At 32.4% G+C, this 23,028-nt stretch overlaps 2 long non-coding RNA genes across 2 annotated transcripts; one reads left to right on the forward strand and one right to left on the reverse strand.

The window, feature by feature from the left end:
- Positions 1-6,907: 6,907 nt before the first annotated feature.
- Positions 6,908-9,271, forward strand: LOC134275669 (uncharacterized). The gene is made up of 4 exons (XR_009993873.1): positions 6,908-6,987; positions 8,116-8,274; positions 8,774-8,858; positions 9,151-9,271. It is a non-coding gene; the product is annotated as an uncharacterized LOC134275669 (long non-coding RNA).
- A 6,446-nt stretch (positions 9,272-15,717) lies between these two features.
- LOC134275670 (uncharacterized) lies at positions 15,718-22,824 on the reverse strand. Its single transcript, XR_009993874.1, has 3 exons — positions 22,560-22,824; positions 17,801-17,876; positions 15,718-16,590 (listed from the first exon to the last, which is right to left on the reverse strand). It is a non-coding gene; the product is annotated as an uncharacterized LOC134275670 (long non-coding RNA).
- Positions 22,825-23,028: the final 204 nt, after the last annotated feature.

Genomic DNA, 23,028 nt, shown 5'->3' on the forward strand with positions numbered 1-23,028 from the left:
ATGTTTAAATATTTACATTTCCAATGTCTTTGTCCGAGATAAAATTACAAATTGTAAATGTAATTTCTTTCCCCATCAATGTATTGGCGCGGTTACACAAAAATAACGTGCGGGGCGGAACAAACAGCTAGACAGAAGCAGGGCTTGGAGCACGTGGATTGGCGGAATCAAAGCATGTAAATATAAGAAATAACCGTCTTATTTTTCAATTTCATGACGATGATCAATCGATTGGCTTGCGTGATAATTTTATGCATAAACGCCTTCTGCGTTTATGCAAATTATCAAGCAACCCAATCGATTGATCACATCATGAAATCGAAAAATAAGACGGTTATTCCTTAATTAATGCTGATAACATACTAGGGTTGATCCAAAAGTAATGTCGCAGTGTCCATATCCTTCATATTTGGCGTCATATTATCAAATACAATATACCAAAAGATGCACAAATACAAATCTAATCAACATTGAAACTTTCATTTAATGATGTTTATTTTAATTTATTTTACAGATGTTTAAAACATAATGCATAGAGGGTGTCGCCGCGTTATTTTTTTCTTAGAATGAAAAAGACAAACACATTAAAAAGATTCTAAAAAAAGTACTTATCTCCCAATTTTTAAAAAGACACAATTCACGTTATTTTTGAGTATTGAATTGAAAATTAAATGACGGCATAGGTATTTGTGATCATAACCATTGTTTACAATGTTGAATTTTGAACAAATTTTGAACAAAGGGATTGTCGAAATGAGACATTACAGCTCGACGAGTTGTAATTAATGCATTTTTATTACTTCAAAATATGGGAATCATCCCATATGACAATTACGTTAATTAATCAGACTCAAAGAATAAAGAATGTAAATAAGATACTTCTTTATAGATAGTTTCAGTGATTTTGGGTGGGTGATTGGTCATTGAATGATCAGCAGAGGACAAAACCGAAAAATGAAAGATCGGACAGCAACGTTCAATGGTGTCTGACGTTGTCAAGAAAGACAGACGGAGAAAATGTGAATTTTAAAGTTTTTCTTATGCTACTGTTCAAAAAATTTTGACAGAAAGCTAAATTATGAAAAGAGTGAGTGCATAATGGTATCAATAATTCTTAAAGAAAGTGAATTTGGTGAAAGTGTTTGTGAATCACGATATGTTTTTAATGAAACGAAGGGGAAACGCTTAAAAACTTGACGGCGCATATCCGTCATATGACGTTATATTTAGGTGCGGCGACTACCACAAACACACATTGTTTAAAATCCAATATTTTAGAAAGTTAACATGATATTCCTCTGAATTTTTAAGGTCTGATTTGAAATAAAGAAAGCTACATGTAATTTTGTTGTTTTACGTCGATTTATAACAATTTTATGAAAGTTGTGACATAACTTTTGGATCAACCCTCGTACAACTGGAACAGGAGTTTCCTTGTGTCCACGGACTATATTCGAGTTTGTACGCTCTGACAGAACCAAAATAAGTGAATACAGAAAAATGTCAATGTTTTAATCTTGCTACATTGTATCAAATATGTAGTTTTACAATTAAAAAGATGGCTTGAATAACAGTTCATCATGTTATGACAAATTAACAAAATTAGAAATCTTAAGAAGACCCGAAGTATCAGCATGTTTTTAATGATATTCCAAATATAGGTGAATGATTGTCGCTTTGAACCCAGGCTAGTAAGTTGAAGGCATATGTAGTTTACACCGGGAAATCTTTCAAGGTCTGTTTTATTTTTGCCCCTTTTGACGTAATCATAAATTAGCAAAAGAGTACTAATGTACTCAATGTCAAATTATTTCGAATTCGTTGGAAAGAGTTTTTGCGTCAACCAAAGACAAAGTCCTAGGCCTAAAAGAAAACTTTAAGTGTCTCGCACTTATAAGAAATATTTTGTACAACATTTAAAATATTTTGTTAAAAACCGTTTGAGTAATTGTATCTCAACAAAAGAAAGACCAATGGACAGAAAGAGGAATACTGAAGCCTAATCTTGGGGTGGGAATTTTTTTTTTGATTTTTTTAGTTGAGGATGCATACTTTCATGATCTGGGCATCACACAAAATTTTAATGAATGTCACAGTTGTGTAACATGTAATAAACCTTAAAGGGACTTAGGTTTTATTTAGAATTTATTTACTTTAAATAACCTGCAAAAAATGCTATTATTAGCGCAGAATGTGTTACTGCATATACAAATATGCATCATATTCGACTTTGATGTTTAATTAACGCAGATAACATACTAGGGTTGATCAAAAAGTAATGTTACAGTGTCCATATCTTTCATATTTAGCGTCATATTATCAAATAAAATATACCGAAAGATGCACAAATACAAATCTAATCAACATTGAAACTTTCATTTCATGATGTTTATTTTAATTTATTTTATAGATGATTAAAACATAGTGCATAGAGGATGTCGCCGCGTCACAACTAAACGTCACTTTTAAAAGTTTATTTTTTTCTTAGAATGAAAAAGACAAACACATTAAGAAGATTCTAAATAAGCACTTATCTCTCAATTTTTAAAAAGACACAATTCACGTTATTTTTGAGTATTGAATTGAAAATTAAATGACGGCATTGGTATTTGTGATCAAAAACATTGGTGTTTTACTATGTTGAATTTTGAACAAAGGGATTGTCGGAATGAGACATTACAGCTCGACGAGTTGTAATGCATTTTTATTGCTTCAAAATATGGGAATCATCACTAGCGACAATAACGTTAATTAATCAGACTCAAAGAAAAAAGAATGTAAATAAGATACTTTTTTATAGATAGTTTCAGTGATTTTTGGGTGGGTGATGGGTCATTGAATGATCAGCAGAGGACAAGACCGAAAGATTGGAGATCGGACGGCAACGTTCAATGGTCTCTGACGTTGTCAAGAAAGACAGACGGATAAAATGTGAATTTTCAAGTTTTTCTTATGCTACTGTTCAAAAAATTTTGACAGAAGGCTTAATTATGAAAAGAATGAGTGTATAATAGTACCAAGAATTCTTAAAGAAAGTGAAATTGGTGAGAGTGTTTGCTAATCACAATATGTTTTTAATGAAACGAAGGGGAAACGCTTAAAAACTTGACGGCGCATATCCGTCATATGACGTTATATTTAGGTGCGGTGACTACCACAAACGCACATTGTTTAACATCCGATCTTTTAGAAAGTAAACATTATATTCTTCAGAATTTTTCAGGTCTGATTTGAAATAAATAAAGCTTCGATCATATATAATTTTGTTGTTTTACGTCGATTTATAACAATTTTATCAAATTTGTGACATAACTTTTGGATCAACCCTCGCACCATTGGAACAGGAGTTTCCTTGTGTCCCCGGATTATTTTCGAGTTTGTACGGTCTGTCAGAACAAGAAAATGTGAATACAGAAAAAACTTCAATGTTTTAATTTTGCTACATTGTATCAAATATGTAGTTTTACAATTAAAAAGATGGCCTGAATAACAGTCCGTCATGTTATGACAAATCAACAAAATCAGAAATCATCAGAATACCCGAAGTATCAACATGTTTTTAATGATATTTCAAATATAGGTGAATGATTGTCGCTCTGAATCCAGGCTAGTAAGTTGAAGGCATATGTAGTGTACTCCGGGAAATCTTTCAAGGTCTGTTTTAATTTTGCCACTTTTGACGTAATCATAAATTAGGAAAAGAGTACTAATGTACTCAATGTCAAATTATTTCGAATTCGTTGGAAAGAGTTTTTGCATCAACCAAAGACAAAGTCCTAGGTCCAAAAGAAAACTATAGGTGTCTCGCCCTTATAAGAAATATTTTGTACAACATTTAAAATATATTTTGTTAAAAACGGTTTGAGTAATTGTATCTCAACAAAAGAAAGACCAATGGACAGAAAGAGGAATACTGAAGCCTAATCTTGGGGTGGGAATTTTTTTTTTGATTTTTTTAGTTGAGGATGCATACTTTCATGATCTGGGCATCACACAAAATTTTAATGAATGTCACAGTTGTGTAACATGTAATAAACCTTAAAGGGACTTAGATTTTATTTAGAATTTAGTTACTTTAAATAACCTGCAAAAAATGCTATTATTAGCGCAGAATGTGTTACTGCATATACAAATATACAACATATTCGACTTTGATGTTTAATTAACGCAGATAACATTCTAGGGTTGATCCAAAAGTAATGTTACAGTGTCCATATCTTTCATATTTAGCGTCATATTATCAAATACAATATACCGAAAGATGCACAAATACAAATCTAATCAACATTGAAACTTTCACTTAATGATTGTTTTTAAATTTATTTTATAGATGTTTAAAACATAGTGCATAGAGGGTGTCGTCGCGTCACAACTAAACGTCACTTTTAAAAGTTTATTTTTTTTCTTAGAATGAAAAAGACAAACACATTAAAAAGATTCTAAAAAAAGCACTTATCTCTCAATTTTTAAAAAGACACAATTCACGTTATTTTTGAGCATTGAATTGAAAATTAAATGACGGCATAGTATTTGTGATCAAAAACATTGGTGTTTTACTATGTTGAATTTTGAACAAAGGGATTGTCGAAATGAGACATTACAGCTCGACGAGTTGTAATGCATTTTTATTGCTTCAAAATATGGGAATCATCACTAGCGACTTTAACGTTAATTAATCAGACTCAAAGAATAAAGAATGTTAATAAGATACTTCTTTATAGATAGTCTCAGTGATTTTGGGTGGGTGATTGTTCATTGAATGATCAGCAGAGGACAAGACCGAAAGATGGGATATCGGACGGCAACGTTCAATGGTGTCTGACGTTGTCAAGAAAGACAGACGGATAGAATGACATGTAAATTTTCAAGTTTGTCTTATGCTACTGTTCAAAAAACTTTGACAGAAGGCTAAATTATGAAAAGAGTGAGTGTGTAATAGTACCAAGAATTCTTAAAGAAAGTGGAATTGGTAAAAGTGTTTGCTAATCACAATATGTTTTTAATGAAACGAAGGGGAAACGCTTAAAAACTTGACGGCGCATATCCGTCATATGACGTTATATTTAGGTGCGGTGACTACCACAAACGCACATTGTTTAAAATCCGATCTTTTAGAAAGTAAACATTATATTCTTCTGAATTTTTCAGGTCTGATTTGAAATAAAGAAAGCTATATATAATTTTGTTGTTTTACGTCGATTTATAACAATTTTATCAAAATTGTGACATAACTTTTGAATCAATCCTCGTACCATTGGAACAGGAGGTTTCATATGTCCCAGGACTATATTCGAATTTGTACGCTCAGTCAGAACCAAAATAAGTGAATACAGAAAAATGTCAATGTTTTAATCTTGCTACAATGTATCAAATATGTAGGTTTACAATTTAAAACATGACTTAAAAAAACCGGTTCATCATGTAATGACAAATTAACAAAAGTTCTTTAGAAGAACCGAAGTTTCATGCTTTTAATGTTTGTTTGTTTCTTTTTTTTTTTTTGCTTCATAAAACTTGTACAAAAAATATTATATGCTAGTGTAATGGAATATACGTTTAACTTTTCAGCTGTTCTTTGCTCGAGTACGACTGAGTGACAAATGATCTGCATATAAATTTACGACTTTTCGTATCGTGACGTCTCAAGCATGGGGCAAAACATTTCATTACATATGCCACTAGCACATATAGAACATGTGTATGACACAATGTGTGCAAAATTGTCATGGTGATCTGAACTGTGGTTTTGTATATACATGTACATGTATACAGATGGTTCGGTAATTTTTGATCACCCCTCTTATACAAATAAAACTCTCTCTGATTTGTACCGAAGAGCAATTCCAACTTTTGTTATACTTTGAATATGCTGAAAATCAGATAGAGAAAGAACTCATTTTCATAGTATATTTAAATCTATTAAGAAACTATACCCTTTCATATATCAACTAATTTTATCCAGCCTGTAATATTATGAATCTATTTTGATCATGTTTATCGTGCATTCACGTCTGCTGTGATAAGGGGTGTCGGTGTTCACGGTTTTATCCGACGTAAAATTTCACAACTTACAGTCCTGTTACATGTAGATAGTGGCATGAAGCCTAAAACGGCATCTAAAACAGTCCTATCACAAGCCAAAAAGACGAACTTTACTCTGTTTTTCACTCCGTATTACTGTCATCTTTCGTCCCATTATAACGAAAAATTTTCATGCCCGGAATATAATTCAAAATATGATGAATTTAATGTATCTAGTGGTTTTTTTTTTCATTTGACAGATTTATTTTCTTTTCTAAATATTCATTGGGTAACAAAAGTGGTATTTCTGTCCTAACTTATATTTACATACATTTATTTTATAAGGAACTTTGTTTATAAATAAAATCTTAATTAAGAATGTTACTTTTAGATGTACAAATAGTGATTGCATTAGGCGTAAGTCAAGAGGAAATTTCACATAAGTTTTTAATTCAATAAAAACATCCCCAACAAATGAGTACACTACGTGGAGTCACGTGGAAACGACCCCATTTGAAATCTACTAGTATAAAAGAGGGATGAAAACTAAAATATCGCGGTAGTATTATGATGTCATCCATTGGAGTTTGGTGCAGACCACCGAAACTTGGCGTGACCATCGGACATGAGTCCCGTCTCACTCTGGAGTCCTACAGATGTATCAGTCATAATCTGGTTAGAATGAAATTCGGGATTTCAGAAATACTATTTTTTATTTGACAGTCATCAAACCCAAGTCACAAATATACATGTAACCGAGTTCGTACACTTTAAATGCCTGTCAATATAAATGTTTCTAAAATGTCAAATCACATGTTTTTCGTATGAAGTCAGAAAGAACATATTTAGAATTTAACCTTGTGAAGTTTAGCATAAATACATGTGGAGCAGGATTACGATGAACATTTGACAAACTGAGAGATTAGATCTACTGTCGGAATCAGAAGCTATCGAGGAAAACTAAAGGTATGTTTTCGGAATGTTTAACACCATATATACGAGCGGTTATCAAAAAGTTCGTAGACTGAGGCTATAAAATTAGTGCTATGTAGTCTAAGCTTACAAAATTTTTATGAAACAAATAAAAACAAAAATAAAGAAATGTTGAAATTTTTAGCTTGATACGTTCATTACTTCACAAAATATTATTAAAATAAAAACGACATTAAATCATAACCCGGCGCCGTCGCTGTTTAGTTTTTTGACGTCCGATAACGTCATTGTTTTTCACTGTCTCCTTCTTCTACCTCAAACACTTATTTAGATTGAATTTCCTGGAGCTGAGTTAGGATTTAATCTGCCTTGTTTATATGATTTTAGAATGTCATGAACATACGCATTTTATGCATATAATATTGCAAATGAATTTCTAAAATGGGAGAGATCCACGCTTGATTGTGCCAGCATATTTTGTTTTTTGAATTTCAATATCTTCAATACATGATCAACGTCGTTTTTGACGTGATTGATTTTTCACATCTTGACTACAAATCGACATTAACTATGTATTCTTTTTTTCTCTCTCAATCTATTTGGCATTAAAATCAAGTACTCTGGATGCATATTATAAAAGTTTAATTTTCATGTATGATTTTGTATAACTTTTTTACATTTTCTATATAACTATAGAATGTATATATTTTAATTTTCCATAGCTTAGAAAACAGTATCATAGTTTAGAAAACAGTGGCATTAATTGTGTCAATTAGATCTCCCTTATGACAACTGCCCTTGAAATTACATCTGCAAATGATTGTCAAAACAATAACCCCTTAACATATTTTTATACACGTTCCATGCTTATTTTTTACCACTTAAAATATAATCATAAGCAATGATTAATGTTTAGAAATACCCTTCTTATTTCATAAGAGAAATATTAATCACATCATTATTTAAACATTTAAACATATTTTGAGAAAATAAAGTTCTTAAAAAAAATTCAAACAATTAATGTAATCGAAGAGATTTCACACCGCAAATCAGGGCATAAAAGTATTTAGGAACTTGCGTGTTATGTCAAAACATTTTAGTAAAGTAATTAAATGGATATGAAATCAACATTAAATTCATGTTTTCTGTTCCGCTATTCAGATGAGGCTGTTAACTTTACTCTGTTTCCTTATTGGTGTATCTTGTGTCTTTGGGAGATGTATCCGCTACTGTTGTCAGTATGGACACGTGGGCCTGCAAGCCAACTGCGAGAAATACTGTAATTTTTGTGGCGACTTTCCCGGATTGAGAGAAGCCCAGGTGAGATTTCCTCCCCTAAATACTGTAAATCACTTTTTATTCGCGAGAACTTTATTTTCGCGTAATTACGCAAGACAGTGTGCTCGCGAAAATTTGATTCTCGCGTATAATAGTATTCCTTTAGATTATATAGAGCAATAACCACAATTCGCGAAAATTTTGTCTTGCTAATCAAGAGTCAATGACTATCTCGCGAAAATAAGGTGTCGCGAAAATTAAGTGATCTACAGTACTTTCATATTTATAAAGTCTATCATTTCTTTATGTGTCTGTCTCATTAGATATTGCTATAAAAATTTCGGACAATTTTAGTTTTAATTAAATATTTTATCATTTCATGGAAAAAAGAAATTTTGAATTCAAAACTTGGACAATCATCATGCATGAATTTATCTTTAGTTAACCGATACGACCAATAGGATTATTTCGTGTTTCTTCTTAAAAACTTATTTAGAAAATTTTAAGTTTATTTTATATAATTTTTGATTCTAAAAAGCAGCATAGATTGACAGTTAAACGGAGCCTGTCAAAGAACATTGGAGACTTTTTTCATCATAAGAAGAGATTTAAACACCATTAGAGAAGTAAGTCTATAATAATGTTCTTCTATCTACAAAAAGCGTTGCAACTAGAACAATAATGTATATACTTAGAAGTTAAAAAGAAACAAGCAATGTAATTGTGTCCATGTCTTTTTCAACTGTTTCAATTGTTCAACACCATGACATTTCCTTTATCTTCCTAAGTTTCGAATGTCACGAAAGTGTACTATATATTATAATATTTTGAGTCACAAAATAGATTTATTCATTTTCATATTAAAAGGAATTTGATAAGGATTTTTGTTATTTTTTTTAGGTGTTTGATAATTTTTAGGAACTTGGATCAAAAGAGTACGACAGGACGTCCCTTTGAATTTACTTACAAGCAGCTTGATTTCCATATAAATAATTCTAATATCTCTTCAGTAGTTAATAAATATTCTCATGCAGAACAATGGAATGTTTTTTTTTTTTTTTCTATTTACGGAAAAGCCAAAATACAAATCCTCTTTATGTTGTGTAATTTTGTAATTGTAGATAAAGGTCGGTTTCTCTAATATTATGTCTCGAACAGTTTGATAATATCCCATGATTGGGATTTCCCAACCACCAATTTGTAGTATCTGCGCTGGATTCCAAAAATAATGTATATAGGGAAATTTTCGCAAATTTAATTTTCGCCCCTTTCAGCCTTCATTGCAATAAGACGATATTAAAAAATGGCGTATTCAAAGAAAAAATCCATTATCTTTGATACAGAATTGTGTCAGGGCAAATTTAAGGCGGGAAAAAATATTACAATAACGGATGGAAATAAGAGGCGATGAATATAACACTGTATACATTATTTCATCGTATCTTACAGTACTTCATTTAATCTGATTTCATCTGAACTTAATTGGTATATGTTGAATCATAAATCAAGGAGGGGAACTGACGCAAAAATTGCTGGTGAAAAAGCGAAAGTAATCAAAGTAGTACATCTTTTTGCAATGCTTATGTCAGCATAAAAGTCGTCACCAATGCCAATTGCAAGGCACACCAAATTAACATTGAAATAAACATTAAAGTTCTCTTTCTTGCAAAACTTAACCAATAATTGGTTAAGGACGCATCTCCAGGTCCCACTGTAGGTATCGAACCCGCGATGTGAGGATCAACTCCTTACGCGGCGACCATAGAGCAGAAGCTTTAACCTCTACACCACGTGGCCTACACAATTTTTTCTTTGGATGTGTCTTAGAAATAAAATCTAAGTTCAAACCAAAATATCCATGAAATAAATTCCCCATAAGATATCTCCTATTTGTATGTACTAGTATATATCTCTCTTCTTATATCTCAGCTTCTACAAAATATAAATTTTAATACTTTTGTCTATCGGTTTGAGATGTCAACAGTAACATCACTACGTCTACGTCTTCACGTTAAGAACGCTCTAAACACTGAAACTAAAGAGCTCTATTTATAGGGTAGCTTTATGCACTTAGAGTAATCTGCCCTTATATGTAAGATTAAAGAAATTGTTATTTACAGTTAATTACATGATTTGTAATAGATTAAAATATTTCTAGCATTATACGTATAAGATCAAGAGTAAGAAATTTAATTAATTATTTTCATTATTTTCCCGATGTGAGTAAACAACAGTGATTTCTGCTCACAAATGATCCATCGTCTTTGAAACTTTTCTCACGCAAAGAAGACACGTACCCTATGTTCTAAAAGAATGGAATAGTATCAATATGCATGCCATTATATAATGTATTTTTTCTAGGTCCAAAACAGTTTTTTTAGTGTTTAAAGCTTCCTTAGTGCATTTCCCTTTGTTGGCAATAACTCAATATCCCTCTGACAAATTAAAAAATGTCGAAGAGTGTTCTTGACTCAAATACTTTCATATGTACGGGAATACGGTAGACATGAAAACTTACGACATTAAATCAAACATAAGAAGCATCCAGCATTTGTTAAAAACGTCTTCTCAAGAACCATTTGACTGTTCAAAACAATCGTCAGCATAATCTGAGATTGTAAAGAGCAGCATACGATCTCCTGATCAACAAGAAGTAATCATAAGAAATGGTATTTTATTAAGATACAGTACCGACCGGACACAACCTAACACCAGAGCGAACCCGGAGCGGACCCCGGGTTCGCTTCCCGGGTTCACTCGGGGTCCGCTTCGGGTTCGCTTTCAGAAATTTTGGGACCGCTCCGGGTGCGCTTTGGGTGCGCTCCGGGTTCGCTCCGCGTTCGCTCGGGGTCAGCTCTGGGTCCGCTAGAGCGAACCCGGCGTTCGCTTCCTGGGACCGCTTTACGCACTGATGCGTGAAGCGGACCCCGCTTTAATCTCACCGCCAGTAAGCCCCGCCCCTTGTATTCCAATACAGTAATGGTATTGTGGATCGATCATTGTTGATTTTGCGACGATGCTGACATGTACACTGCACATGAAAACAGTGATATAATGGAGAACATTGATAAATTTTCTAAAATTCAACTGTACATTCGACGTAAATTTATACATTGTATGTACAGGAATAATTATTTTCATTGATTTTTAGATCCCGAGAAATTCAAACTAATTTAACAGCGGGTTATAAGGCATTTATTTTTCTTAAATTATAATTAACGAGAAAACAAAAAAAGAAGAGGAAGGAGAGAGTGTTGAATTGATTTTCAGTATATCGAATGGTGTGCAAGTGAAACTGACGAAAGAAATCTAAACTAAATACCTTTAAAATTCATGCTTTATATTGTTTAAAAATACATTTCTTATTCCTAACGTTTTGCTAAATCGTAGTTTAAATGTTTGCTTAACACGTGAATTTTGACATCGCATCTATAAATTACACGTACAGTAACCTTTTGTACATCTGATATATATAGATTTCATTCATAGTAGTTACACATTAAAAGTTCGTAATAAATAATTACCGGACATTTTCTAAAAAGCAAATTTACACTGTATATATTAGATCAATTTCACGGTCAGAATTTTGGAGCGAGTATGGTTTTTATCAGATTAAAGAAAAAGGCAAATAATAATTGTTCTCCCGACCCGATAAGAATATATTAATATAGGCCCCCTATTTCACAAACACATTGTCTTTATAAAATTCTAATTATTTAATTAATTTATTTATGATTTCTCAATTTATGTGTTACATTAATTACTCAAAATTTACATCAAAATTTGTGATCTTCTTAATCATGTTAATTTTCTCGATCTTCTTAAAAAAATGCGTGTATATGAAAATCTTCCTTCTGGATGCACAGATTGAAGTCATTCCGCCCTAATGGTATTAACAAACTGAATGACTTCACCAGAATGAACGTGAATTAGATCCAATTCCTGATGATACTTAAAAAAGATTATTCCTTCAATTTAGTGTTCTATAGTTAGTTTGCGTTACCAACTCTCGAACAACCCACATAACTATGTATTGCTTACGCCTTTATCAACATCTTTTTTCCAAATAATTAGTCCTAAAACATTTCAAAATTTATAATAGATCATAATTCATATGTTATAATATCCCTTCTATATTATATTTCTCCGATTATTCTTTGTCAAGTATAGTTACGCCATTTTGAGAGAATGACACAATGTACGATTTACTAAATGTCGAGATTAATTACACTGTAGCATAATTAATTCGTTCAATTATGTAAATCGCACTTCACCTGAGTTTATCCTGGTAAACCAGACGTATTTCAAAGCGGTCCGGATTTGTTTCTTTAATAGTGTATATTTATGTATTCATGTATAATTCTACGTGGAAAATTAAAACATAATTAATTAATTGCTTTAATAAAAAAAAGAAAATAAATATATAAATAATGCAACCCGGGGGATTAAAATAAATAAATATTAAATAATATTTTTATTATCATAATAGATTTACACAGCACATTCACACGTTTTGCTTGTATGTACAGGGTTTGCATTTATATCGAATTAAATCAATACGTTCGATCTTATATCCCAATCGACGGATTAATATGCTATTTTGATTGGTTGATGCGCTGATTGGTTAATCGCTTATCCTGATTGACAGCTTTGTAAAGAAATACCGAACCCGCGTTCGCTCTCTGGGACCGCTACTGAATTTGGGGTTCGCTCTCTGGGTCCGCTTCGGGTTCGCTCGGGGTCCGCTACAGATTCGCTTTGGGTCCGCTCCGGGTTCGCTCTGGGTCAGCCCTAGCGGACCCCGAGCGACCCGGGGCGGACCCAGAGAGCGGGGTCCGCTCCGGGTTCGCTTTCTGTTAGGTTGTGTCCGGTCGGTACTGTATACTTTATATCCTTCTCTTTATTTTGAATGTTTCAAGCACAAAGCATAAGATAATTTATCTTTCTGCACCGATTAATCTTTGACACTAAAAGGAATTATCTAAGTTTATTTATAAAAAAAATATCAACCTAGAAACAAATCAAATATGCTTGGAAAGAACGACCTGATAAAACGCAGTCTATGAATGATGAAAAAATTAGCAAAATCCCCTCATGTACAAAACATTCATTTTTGACTATTTTTTTTTTTTGCTTTTGCATTTTTAAAAATATAATCTAAAATGCAATTAAGCCTTTCTAGCTCTTTGAAAGAAAGGAAGCATCCCAGTTTAAGATAATGAAATCTTATTCTAATCAATTAAAGATTAATAGTTTGAAAAATTAAACTTAAAGTATAATTACAAAAAGGTAAATATGGGACTTCGCGACCTGTCCTTCGGGTGATACCATATAAGCCAAAGCCCTATGTCACTGTAGGTAAAAAAAAAGTTACAAAGTCAATGGGTGCATCTGTACAAGTGTATTTAAATTAAAAGATACAACAATTTCATACAATATCATAATTTTTCACATGTGATGCACTCCAGTAAATTATCTTCTTTATTACTGGGAGCCTCTACTTCTTGTACTTTGTTATCCTGTGGTAGGGAAGATAAATTAAGTCTAATTTGTATACGTCTGACGCGAGATTTCGATATTTGTTTGTTTAAATTTTAAACTAGAGGTACTGTGAGCGATGAGCTCACTAAATGATACCCCCCGCCTACCATATGGTTATCATTGGTGAAAAAGTCCATGTTTTCCTGTGGCCGGGAAACCCAAAATATGTGTCAGATCAAAAAGTAAAATAGGAGGTGCACAATGGCAATATGTAATAAAGATTCTGTGAAAGTTGCATCAAATTTCATTCAGTGGTATGAGAGGAGTTGCGGATAAGAGATGGGTACCCCAAAGCGTAACAGACGGACGGACGGACAGACGGAAGGACAGACGGACGGACGGACACACATTTGGTTATATATTGGGTACATCAAGTCCAAGTCCTATTGGATACTGCTTATTGGATACAAAAAAAGTGTACACACGAGAGAGCATTATTTGGGTAGTTACTGTTCAAATCTTATTGGATATTAATCCTCGTGTCCGTATTTTATTGGGTTTTTTCTTATTGTTTTTTATTCATTTCAAATTTATTATATATTTAATATTTGCTGGTAAATTCAGACAAGACTGAAAACCTTTGGTTTTGAACCCATATTTTTGTCAATTTCTGTGATATAGCTCTTTTATTGTAACATCTAACTAATTTGTTCTTAGCAATAAGGATATTCACCTGTATATTTCAAAATAACTAATATTAAAATATATGAATACCTAAGTGCAAAAAAAACTGAATTGTGAAAACACAACTCAACACTCTGTTCAACCTATCTTAAATAACAAAATTAAGTATTTAAGGAGAACCCTTTTTTTAGTCATGACCAATTGATAATAAGCAAATACCCATTACATGTTGGACAGAATGAAGGTATCCAACAGGCATTGGACAGGTGTCCTATACCTGCTGGGTTGTATTTTGACGAAGGGATTAAACTACCCAAGAACAATTGAACATGTGTACATTGTCCAATTCTATTTGGGTTTCTTGAATCTCCTCATCAAAATACAACCCAACAGGTAATGGACACCTGTCCAACTCCTCTTGGATATCTACATCCCACCCAACAGGTAATGGACACTTGTCCAATTCTTCTTGGGTTTCTTGAATTGTTTCATCAGAATACCACCCAACAGGTAATGGACATCTGTCCAACTCCTCTTGGATATCTACATCCCACCCAACAGGCAATGGACACTTGTCTAATTCTTGGGTTTCTTGAATTGCATCATCAAAATACAACCCAACAGGTAATGGACACTTGTCCAACTCCTCTTGGATATCTACATCCCACCCAACAGGTAATGGACACTTGTCAAATTCTTCTTGGGTTTCTTGAATTGTTTCATCAGAATACCACCCAAAAGGTAATGGACACCTGTCCAACTCCTCTTGGATATCTACATCCCACCCAACAGGTAATGGACACTTGTCCAATTCTTCTTGGGTTTCTTGAATTGTTTCATCAGAATACCATCCAACAGGTAATGGACATCTGTCCAACTCCTCTTGGATATCTACATCCCACCCAACAGGCAATGGACACTTGTCTAATTCTTGGGTTTCTTGAGAATCCCTTCATCAGAATACTACCCAACATGTAATGGACACCTGTCCAATTCCTCTTGGATATCTTCATCCCTTCAATAGTATATAAACTAAAAGGTATTGGACATTCTTCTTGGGTTACTCAATTTTTTTTATAAGAAAGAAAACCCAATAGGTATTGGACATTGGTTCAACTCTTCTTGGATATTACATCCCAACATTAGAATAAAACCCAACAAGTGATGTTTACCTGTCCAATTCTTCTTGGGTTACTTATACCCTTCATTAAAATTGTCAAACTTGTCTTGGATATTTATACTCTTGCATTAGATTGCAAACCCAATAAGTATGACATTTACCTTCCCTAGTTGAATTCAAATTTATCTCCATAAGCATACATAAGTCCAAAACATATTTAATACTTTAATTCTAACATTCCACATCTCATTCAGTGTACACTTTACAAATGATAGGAAATATATAGGCATTTTGTGCCTAAACTATTTGACTTTTAAAGAATTTTATAACCATGTTTGCAAAATTTAAATTTAAATATTGGAACTTGGAGCAAGTCATTACAGGTAGAGCAAGATGCTGAAAACCATATTGATAAATAGATCACACCCTTGATAAAATATTTGCCTTCAGTTGCTAAGATTGTGTTGTATTATATGGAAAATTTCTATAATCCTGTTTATTACAGATACATGTACAATGCATATTTTCCATGTAATAATAAAAATACTTCTGAGATGTAAAAGAATGGATTAAATAGTCACCGATGTTAAAAGATATTACATGATCTCATTAATCTGGTTTGGAAATCACAAACTTAGTTTTGAAGCCGATAAAACAGTGTCGCACCAAAAAACTCAGTTACAAGTACAATGAATGAATTCGTTGTATCAAAACTTTAAAATAATTGATGCACTATGTCCAAATCTTTTCGACAAATCGGAATAAAGATATTAAATCAAATCATCACTGTTAGAAGTCCTAGAGCTAGAGAAAAGTCATTACATGCCCAAATTTTACATGTAAGACTTTGATCCTATATTTCAATAAATGTCAAAATGGTTTTATTTTTGTTTCTGTTCAATACTTTCTTCTTCAGGGTCTCTCATGGCCTATACTGTATGATACTCCATTGACCCTGCTCTTTGATATTGCCATATGTTTATCCAGTAGCAGTGGTTATGCTCAGGCAATCTTTGAAATATTCCTCATTTCATGCATCTCCTTCAGTTCTGCCTCTGTCCATTTTATTCATTCTGCAATTAGATAAAGGCATTTCTTTGCCGTATAAAACATGTTTTTCTTGACTACAGCAAGATCACCCTTTATGTTGATCAAACCCAACCAAGAAGTAGAAGTATATTTCTTATTCAGAAATATGTATTGATAAATAAAATGGAAGAAAAACTAAATTCTATCAACTTTTTTTCTTCTTCTATGTCTAACTGCATTTTCATCCTACCCCCCATCCGCCATAATTTTATCAAAATGGAATCATCATTCAACACACAAAACGATGCTGCATATTAATTAGACAGTATGTTAATTTCTGATTGTTAAGAAGTAGATTTTAAAAATATTTTACATCTATTCCTTGCAAATTTTAGACTTCAAATGTAACACTATCAGTACATTAGGGGTACATAATCTTCAAAAACATCTCTACACTTAATGATAAAGCTTTCACATTAGTATTGTTTTTAGCCCAATGGTTCTGCTAAAGAGGATTTAAAATTAACCCAAACCTTACTAACTGCTTTGAAATTATATTGACAGGGACAGAGACACACTTGACACTCCATCCCCCATTCCTGGGGTATGTTTTGCACAAAATTTAATTAAAATTGACTAAGCTGGATAGAAGTTGAAAATAAGAAAAATTACAGTCAAACAGATTATGAATAACTTTCAGCACATCAGACATGAAGTAGTGATCCTTAAATAAAATACACCTACAAGATGAAGCTGTTTTATTCCTTTGAAGTGATATCTAGTATTGTTTCTTTTCCTGTATGCCACCTCTATCAGAGCAAAATGTTATACATGTATTAACATAACCTATGACCGTATAGTACCCCTGTATTTACTTAACAATTAATTAAGTTCTGGAACCAACCCTCAGATGCTCTTAAAAGAAATGATTCTAAACTGGCAAAGGTAAAGGGCATCTGAAGAATTTAAAATAAAATGATAGTACAAACAAGCAAACAGTGTGCATGAAAATGTTGGCAAACACTAGAAAAAATACTCAGGTACTTTCTCAAACTTAACATGAATACTAAAGAGGTTTTATGTAGCTGTATTGCACATACCAAAAGCTTTCCTGCAGTTAAAGGTCGGTTGCCTAGTAGTTATGTAGTATGTACAAGTTTTACCCTCTATCTCTTCTAATTTAAGAAGCGAAAATGTCTCTAAAAATTTTATGGTTGGCATGAAGTATTCCTGTTCATTTTACTGATTACTTACAATTGTCCTATTTCTGAGGGTCATCTTCTGATGGGTGTGTTCTCTGCAATGTTCACAATTGAAGTTCCTGTTTGACCTGTTACATATTGAAAATCCTCAATGAACATGATTATGGTTTTAATTTCCATTGTAATTATTGATTACTTTTATAAAAAAAAATCTAAACCAATTTATTGTAACATAATACTTAGGAAAATATTTATGTAATATCAATGGAAAAAAGGAATCATTATCTCCAGTTATCCTAAAATCACAAGTAAGCATTAATCATATAAATTCACATACGTAAACCCATTAGCTTTTTGTGCTATTAAATCATAGTCATCGCTGTGCAATAAAGGAAATCAAGTACTAATCCACAGCTTTGTGGCAATAAAGTTACTATCCCCGAGTAAAAAGTGACAAGCCCAAATATAGAGGCAAAAATTAAAAAGTAACATTGAAAAAAAGTTCATCGTGAAAAAAGTCAGGGGCCCGTTTCATCAAAAGTCGTCAAGTTAAGCCTTAACTTAGGCGTACTTCCGGGGATTACGCCAAAATTTAGTCGGGCGTAATTTGCGTTTCACCAAGTGGCGTAAGTCTAGTCGTAAAAGATACGCTTAGTCACAGGACTAAGTCCTTGACAACATTGCATTGCGCTGGCGCAAAAACATAGACATTGCCCAAAGCGTACAAACATGTATAACTTGTAGCACGTCAAAGTACAGCATAACACAAGTTATAGATAAATTAATACTTGCACTAATTGAAACATGCATGGGTTTATTGTGTTATGTAAGAGACATGCATCTTTTAAGAAACCAATTTTATTTTTTTACAATATTTCAATAATAAAAGTCTAATAAATTGAAAGGATGAAAAGGAGAGTACATGTACTTGTATTTCGGAATTAAGCAAACCTATTCATTTTGGAAATTTAATTACAGCCATACCCCCTCTTCCCGAAATTGATACAGGTTAATAACTTCGCCTTTGATAATAAATTTCATGATTCGATAAATACTGGTTCTACTGACAAATACTAATAATGAAGTTTGAGACAGAATAAGATTTAAAAATTTTAATAAGAAATGTATATGCAAGCAAAAATAATGAAAACAAAATGCAAACGGTTTACCTATGAACACATTTTGAGTCAAGAAATAAATTTTACACGTTTACTACTATGGTACATAGTACATAATTGCTTGTAAGATAATCCTCTCTGTATTTATTATTTTTTTGTCGATTCATAATTGTTCAGTTATAGAAAAAAATTCTTTACTATCTGCAGATTAAATGTGATGTACCGTTTTAAAAGTACGCAGAGAGAGAGAGAGAGAGAGAGAGAGAGAGAGAGAGAGGGGGTTTGGAAAAATGACTACAAAGATATTCTTACAAAAATTCTCTGCTTGTGTGGTCTCTGTCTTTAAAATTTAGATACAGCTACTCTTTATTTTGTTTTCATTAAAATGTAAGTAATGCAGGAAATCAAAAACATGTATATTTTCATCTTATATGTGCTTTATATGCGCTCAGATTATCTTATACTATGTAAGATTAGCTCTTTTAAACAAAATTATGAAAATTAAAGATGTCTTCTGCATCAATGTTTGTCTAAGAAAACAAAATTATGAATAATTCATTCTTGAACTTAACTTTGTAATTATCACCGTCTTACATCGATATCATAAAAGCAATAATTTATTACCACTTTAAAAAATCTCTTATTGTCTATGAGACCCCAACCCCCTCCCTGGGTTGGGGTCTATGATTCGCCGGGAACATCACTTGTCCCAGATACCTAGGAAAATAATTACTTTCGTCCTTAACTAAGTAATCTGTACATTCAATGTTAATTAATCTGCAAATTCGGGAGATTCTGAACCCTCTCTCCGACCCCCTCTGGATCCACGCATGTGGACGAGAAGTAAATAAGAAATGGACTCTTCAAACATGACAAAAACTATTTGGTTTTAAGATGGGTTATTTTTTTTGAATTTTTTTCTTAAATGTAGAAAATTACATGAAAGATGATAACTATGCTTTTGAAACCGATTTTTTTTTTTTTTTTTTTTTGTTTTTCAGAAAATATGATGTTGGAAAATATTTTTCAAAATAGACAATTTTAATGGGTCTCTTTTTAGTAAATGAAAAAGAAACTAGAGATACCGTAAGCAATGAGTTCAATACCCCCCCCATAGAAATATAATGGCAGTGCTTAAAACATGTTTTGCTGTGGGAAATGGTATGTGTCGGATCAAAAAGTACAATGGCACAATGGCAATATAGAATAAACAGTATCCTTAAAATTTCAATTTTAAGACGGATATAAACCTTGTGAAACAAAGGATAGATATCCCCCGCCTTCCATATAAATATAATGGCAGTGCCCATGTTTTGCTGTGGGAAACCCAAAATATGTTTCGGATCAAAAAGTACAATATGGCACAATGGCAATATAGAATAAAGATTCTGTGAAAATTTCACCAAATTTCAATCAGTGATATGAAAGGAGTTGCGGATAGAGATGGGTACCCCCAAAGCGTAACAGATGGACGGACGGACATCCCGATTACTAAATAGTATATACATGTACATATACATGTACTGTCCCGCTTTTCAGGCGGGGTGTAGAAATACAGTTATATATGTAAATTGATTTACAATACCTTAGACATACAATACCACAATCAAATGTGTATGAATGCATTGTCAAAACATAAGAAATCTCTAATAAGACAATCTTTTCTTCTCAGCAGAAATTTATCAAAATATTATTTGAGTACGTTATTACTCAAATCAACTACGTCCCCAAGTAGTTGTAACAACACATCCCCCCTCCTCCTCTTCATAATATATATAATTAGATAATGCATTGTTTGTATTTTAAATTCTTCTTAGAACCTTACTTTTTCTTTAGAACTCGCTAAAATTAATAAAAAGGCCTTATTTTAACTTTACGCCCTAACTTACGCCTACCCATGAGTAGACGTAAAATTTTGGCCTAAATTTAGTCAGGCGTAACGATACACTCTTTAATGAAATGCAAATATTCGTGCTAGTCCCGACTTTACGCCGGCGTAGCGATACGACTGGGCGTACGACCTTTGATGAAACGGGCCCTTGGGTATTAACTACAGATGATTCTTTTTAAAATTAAAGTTTAATTTAATTTTCGCCAGTAAAATTTAATCATATATAAATTAATGATTTAAAAAAATGAAAAAAAGATTTTAAATATTCCTTTTCTGGTCATTCTCTAGTTCGTCTACTTAAAACGAAGCAAAAATCATTTTGTTTTCATCTTGAATCATTTAAAGCCAAATATGGCGTATGTAAAATGAAAACTATTAGACTAAAATTATAAGAACTTATTATTTGTATCATTACTTTATATAAACATGATAAAGATAGAAATTTTCCGCAAATTACAAAATCTAAGTCAATTGCGTTATAAAGATATCAAAATTTAATTTGGATCCTCGGAATTTTCTCCGACTTGGAAGAAAATACAAAAGATTTATATAACACATTACAGAGAAGATAAAATCGTATTATTAGATAAAACGAGGTGTTCTCCGTGCTCCGAATTGTATGAAAAGCTTTAATTTAAATGTATTAACTATATTTCTTTACTTAATTTTGTATTTTTCAAAAATATATTTTTTGATCAGTTACGCCATATATGGCTTTAAAAAAAACGCTACATAATTGCACGACACTTATCATTGAGCTGATTGAGTGAATGTATTATATATACTATATAATTTAATAATGAGATATCTGTGAGGCATATATGTACAAGCAAATATTGCTATATTAAACAAAGGAAAGGGGGGAATTCAAATTAGGAAATAAAAGATCGTTTTTAAGTAAATCAGTCTTGTAGTACTGCAAAATGGATGCAGTTGTGGAGATTTATGGATGATATGAGCATGCTGTCTGGAATATTTCCATATTAGGGAATTTAATAGCAAAAAAGAGTGAAAATACCGGTGGTGCTTTTCATGTATTACATGTGTATTTTAAAATTCCTAATAGCCCATGGGGATTCCTCAGTACAGAAAACCACTAGCCCCATCCTCAAAAATGGAAGCCCCGGGTGTAGCGCAATGCTAATTACACGTGTACCCATCATGTGAAATAGTTATAGTAGCCCTATATCAATTTCAGTATTGTTTTAAAATAATTAAAACAAATGACAAAAAACAATAATTTAAAAAAAAATCAAAATAAAGCAGACACTCAGTCAAAATCAAAGACAGAACGAAGCACTGTTTTGACTGAAAGTTTTTCAGTAATACAAGGAATCTCTTAAGTTACATATCAGATGAGATAAACTTACATACAATTATTTAGTTGTTGTCAATTCTCCCATTTATCATCATCTCAGCTCACTTTGCGATTGTAATACTGTCTACATGAACCGATAATTTACAGCTGATTTATGAACACACGATTGTTAAAATTTTCATTTCCCTTTCCAATATACATTGTCAGAACATACTTAGTTGGTTATGATATAAAATTAAATAATAAACACTTTCGATTTATAAAAGATTATCTAACAATATACGATAATTTACTAAATACTTCTCGCCCTCAAGAGAGTTAAAAAGACAGAGAAAATTCAAAATACAAACAAATGCAACTTAGGATTAATTGTTCCGATATATCTATTTTAATTTTGTGCACAATTGTTTTCAAAATTACATTAAAATCTATTTTCCTTAAACAAGAACCCAGCAATGGATAAATATTAATCGAATAAACTTACCTTTTCTCTTGTCAATCAGAAAATCTTGTTGACATTAAGTGTTTCTTAGTCGCCATATTTTTTTCCATGAAAACAAACGTTGTTATGATCAGGATCAACGGAAGTTGATTTTCGGAACTCTCGAGAATTTAGAGTTCCGAATGTAAAACTGAAACAACAAAACACGGTGTGTCCGTGAAAGCAACTTTTTTGGACACTTTTTTGGACAAATCGTCGTGTCCAAGTTTTGTTGGGTACTAACCTGCAAATACCCAATTAGGGTGTTTTAAGCATATTCAGCGACACTTCTTATTGGGTATACCCAATAAGCAAAAAGTACCCAATAAGTACAATCTTGGCATGAAAAATACCCAATAAATGCACTCTCGTAAACACGGACGTTCGGACGGAATTAACGATTACTATATACCCTCCCGCTTTTCAAGCGGGGGGTATAAAAAGTATTAGCTATAACAGTGTTTTTGTTGTT

Source organism: Saccostrea cucullata, unplaced genomic scaffold (genome assembly GCF_032062105.1).
Source record: "Saccostrea cucullata isolate Sc308-1 unplaced genomic scaffold, CSIRO_AGI_Scuc_v1 ctg7335, whole genome shotgun sequence".
NCBI classification, from domain to species: domain Eukaryota; kingdom Metazoa; phylum Mollusca; class Bivalvia; order Ostreida; family Ostreidae; genus Saccostrea; species Saccostrea cuccullata.